Source organism: Sturnira hondurensis, unplaced genomic scaffold, assembly GCF_014824575.4.
Source record: "Sturnira hondurensis isolate 20B ecotype Veracruz unplaced genomic scaffold, ASM1482457v3 Scaffold0012012, whole genome shotgun sequence".
NCBI lineage: Eukaryota > Metazoa > Chordata > Mammalia > Chiroptera > Phyllostomidae > Sturnira > Sturnira hondurensis.
In genome coordinates, this window is record NW_028084643.1 from 2466777 (window position 1) to 2471745 (window position 4969).

A 4969-nucleotide genomic window follows, 5' to 3' on the forward strand; every position below is an offset into this window, starting at 1 on the left:
GAATTCAAAATTTCTTTGAAGGTTACTTTACATACTAAATTTCAAAAAGATTTTGGATCAAATTTCATAATATAACTGTGTTTTGCCTGTAGTCTTTTGGTTACAAACAACAGAAGCTAATACCAGACAAATTCAGGCAAAAAGGGAGAGTTCATGCAACGGCAGAAAGGGCATGATTCAGGGGCCATTTCTATCAGGGACCCGAATGACATGAAGTCTGAACCTACCTATTCTTGCTCTGTAGCCCCCAAACCTCTTCTCTGCTCTGTGAATCCAATGAGCTTCAATCTCTTAAGCTTGCTTACTTATAACACTGCTAGTGCTCATCTTTCATACTTTCTATGTTTGTCATGAAGGAAATTGTCTGTCATGCAAGAGAGTAGTTGAAAAATTACAGGAAAAGACTGACTCACCTGGTTTCAGTCAGAAACACACTAGACCACAGGTGGCAAACACAAGGCCCTCAGGCTGAATCTGGCCCAGCACCTTGTTTGTATTCTGATGCAATGCTGAGCTCTTGCTTAACTGTTAAGGAGTAGTTACATTTATACAGTCCTAACGTTACATTCAGCCCTTTGAAAGCAACAGAGAGGCTGATGTGGCCCCTGGTGTAAATGAGTTTGACACCCCTGTGCTAGATCAACTGACCCGACCTAATGAGGTAGGTCTGTAACGGAGTGATACAGAAGCCCTCCCAGCGCCACTTGGCTCCAGGAAAGGAGTAAAGCCTTTCCCACTGAAGGAACGAATACTAGGGACATAACAACAGCACAACAGAAACATTGATTCTTTTTAAAAAAATATCTTATTTATTTATTTTCAGAGAGAGGGGAAGGGGAGGAGAAAGAGTGGGAGAGAAACATCAATGTGTGGTTGCCTCTCATGTGTTCCCTACTGGGGACCTGGCCTGCAACCCAGGCATGTGCCCCGACTGGGAATCAAACCAGTGACCCTTTGCTTCACAGGCCCACGCTCAACCCATTGAGCTACACCAGCCAGGGCTAACATTGATTCTATTACACTGTTCACATTAATGAGAAGTGCGATCATTTATTTACTATGCATTAAAATTTTTGTCTCAAGGATACATTTTTTCAGTGTTACTTGTATTTCCTTGTGTATCACTCTGTTCTGGGGATGGCTTGATGGTGGAAGTCGTGGTAGGGCCCTAGGACCCTAATATGTGACTGTAGAAACTATTGCCTACATGAGACTTAACTTAAATACAATTGTTCCTGTATTGTATGTTAACACAACAAAAATACAGTATAGAACAATGAAGATGGATGCAAAAATATGAGAGATTGCCTTTCTGAGTGCACTGTTCAACCCTGATGAGAATGAGGCAGGGGAATTGCTTGTGGGAAGCCAAGCTCTGAAACATTCTAACACTTTAAAATATTTAGAAGTACCCTTTTGGCTGCAGTGATGCACTAGACATTTTAAAGCTAGAGAAGGTTATATCCATATTTGTGTTTTAGAAAACAACTCTAGTAGGAATGTGAAAGGTTAATAAGAGGAGCAAGAAACCAGAGGCAAAAAAAAATATTTAAGCCTATTATAACTGTTCTTGACAAAATTATTTAGTTACTGCTTGATTTGAGAGGTACTGAAAAGGAGGCATTTATAGAATCTGGATATTTGTACTCCTATTTCTACTAACAAATTTTGGCTTTTCAACTTGAGTATGACTCCCAGAGGAGCTTTTGACGAGATTTACCTGGAGTCACCTGGGCTTTTTGAGGCAGCGAGGCCACGGCCTCATATCTGGGCAACTCACAGGCGAGGCCCTTTTTCCTCCCAGCTAATCTCTAATACAGAAGAGGAGATACACTGGTTTCTCACTTTTTTGTTTCTAATTCTGACACAGACACTTCAAGTGTAAACCCAGTTTTCTAAAATAAGGACAAATGCAGAGTCAAACTTTATAATTTCTCAAAAAAACAATTTTTAACGGTTCATTGTACATTTGTTCAAACCACAAGCATATCGATAGTGTTTAAGTGGTGTCTTCCCTGATAAGTAAAACCTTTGTTAATGGTACAGGAAAATTTGTCTTTGCTTCACTGCTCTTCTGACACTCTGTGACATGCTGGAGAGAGCCAGGGCCCAGAGTGTGGGGCTAGGGAATCTGACTGTGGAGGGAAGGGAGGTGCGAAAAGGGTGGGGGATAATTCATCACTCTCCTTTCACTACTCCCGCCCACCCCAGGTTTTACACAAAGATGCCCGCTTTTCTCTTTTCAAACCACATGATGGTCTGCTGAAAAGAATTTGCAATCTCAAATTCATTATTACCATGCCATTCCCTAATCATTTTTAGTTTTAAAGGAAGGAAAAATAAATGCAAGACATGAATTCTGAAATAAAAAAATCAGTGAGCCTATAAAGTTTATGCTTTCTCCTGTAATTGTTTTCCCTTTTTTCTTTGTTCCATTCAAACTGGCTTTTTTCTTCTAGAAAAAAAGCTGAGGAAGGCTTCCTTTCAATGGCTTTAGTGTTTTTCCTTTCTCAATTTGCCAATTCTTACCCTACTAAAGGAAATTCATAGTTAATGATTAGAATATTGACCACTAAATTTGCCAGCTCTGAGAACTTAACTAGCTTTATATGTCAAAATATATTTTGCTTCACAATCCTAGCACAATAGGAACACAAATAAATGATCTTAAAAACAAGTCAACAAAAACAGTTATTTATCAAATACAAAACCACTAAACACATCAATAATAAACCTGCTACCCTGAAGCCTCACTTATACCTAAGTATGACTTATAATAGCATCACCATTCAAAAGATACTTATAATCGTCATGCTGGCTTGTATGTCCACAACCAACAAATGTCTGCCAATAAAGAGTGCAGCTGAAACACTATGCTAAGTTCGGGGCGTACAAAGACGGAAAGACGCAGTTGTTGTTTTACAAGGAGCTTCTAATCAAGAGGCAAAATATGTACTTACAATCTATCAGTAGAGTTGAAAAACTTGTTTTCTGGAGCCAAACTGCTTTAGTTGAACTGCTGGCTTTGCTGCCTCTCAGTTCTCTGAGCCTCAGTTTCCTCCGTGGAGAGAGGAGGATTAGTAAGAGCTCCCCGCCCATGTGTTTCTTGTTGAAGATTAGCCCAGTACTGGCCCACAGTAATTGAGAAATGTGATTTCGGAATGGCTACTACTCAATGACACTGCAACACTCTCATGTGCATGCATCAAAGTTTCAGAGATGTAAAATATTCAAGTAAAATGGTTCAGAGGAAAGATTTTTGGGTTTCTTTTTCTTCTTCTTCTTCTTTTTTGGTTTGGTGTTAGAAGGATTTTCAAGAAGACTTTATGGCATTTATGGCACACAGTAAAGGAAAAATATGATAATTTATTGAGATGGAGCAGAAAACAGGAGAGTTTTCAAACTGAATGTAGAAGATTTTTTTAAATTATGAAAATGGAAGAAGTGTTACATTTCAGGACTGTAAAATCTGACACTGCATAAATATGTAATGTGATTTCCTTTAATCAATATTATTATCAGTAATATTTTCCTTTCAATTTTAAAGTTGGGTCCTCATATCTTGCAGTAAAAATGGGCATTTAGATTCTATCAATTCCTGTCTAAATTAAAAACTGCTATTTCTCCTATTACTACTACTCAGTGCTCATTTAATTAACAAGTCAGGTGTGACTATTTAGGGGTCTGTACAGAAATGCCAGAGGTGGTCGATGAGGTGGTCTCTGTCCAGCTAAAACTCAAACTTCTCCAAATTCTTCATGATTCTAGAAACTGTTAAGGTCAAGCTTCCTGGTTGTTTTTTTTTTTTCAGCTTGTGAAATATAAGCCTATGTGTACATGGTCTATCACTCAAGACAATGTATAGGTAGGTTTTTGAAGATTTTTCTAGGCATAGCTCTTTCTTCTCCAGCTCTTTATGATTCAAATTCCAGAGGCCTCAGATTTTCCAACTTATGATTTCCATCTACTTAAGAATATTTTATGATCTTAAGACCCCCATGTTCTGCTAGAAATCCCCATTTCTGCACAATGATCTGTAAAATTCTTCTTTAAGCATAAATTCTGGGTGATCATAAAACTTATTTTGCTTGTTTTCCTTCTTTAAGGGGTTATAGTCTTTCTCTGACTTCTGTTTCATTTTTGAAAGTGGTTGTTTTATATATTTGTCCAGTTTTCTGGTTGATTATGATGAGAGAGTAAGTGTGATTCTAGCTTATTCTATTATAGCTGGAGCAAAAGTTACTCGAATGGGCATCCTATGGATTGAAAAACATCCCAGGTGATTCTCATAGAAAGCCACATTTGCAAACAATTAGATTGGGTGTAGTCTAATTGTTTAGATACCTCCTTCCCTACACATTGGGAAGTTTAGCCCTAAGAATGGAGAAGTGGTTTTGCCAGCCACCATCCTTTCAGCTTTTTTTGCTAAGTATTGTCTCCTGGGGGGGCGTGTTTATCACACATTGACTCCTGAGCATAACATATTTCTGGCTATCATGACTTAATTCTGTCAGACTTCTGCTCGAACTTCTAGAAGAAAGATTTTCCTTTTGCTGTCTGGAGGGGAATCTGGTGTGAGGTAGTTTTGAGGAGTGTCTTAATGAAATGATTTGTGCCTTATATGCACAAATGATTTGTGCCTCCTGAAAATTTAAGGGCCATTAGCCAATAATATTTTTCTTATTAGTTTATATTCTATTTTGCTTGTAAAACATGAGCAGGAAATATGCCTTTCTCAAGAATCATAAGGTCTTGATACCAATAATATGAGTTAAAAAAACTCTATGCACAAGATGTGCATACAGTGGGAAAATAACAACTGGGATCATTTAGAAAACCTAGAAACTAGAAAAGAAATGTTTCCTTTGACTTTCAATCTGTAAAGTCTCTAAACTTAAGAGTACCCACCTCTCACAAACAGTGTACATGGATTTGTTTTTCCTAATACCTTTCACAGTATTGTTATCTC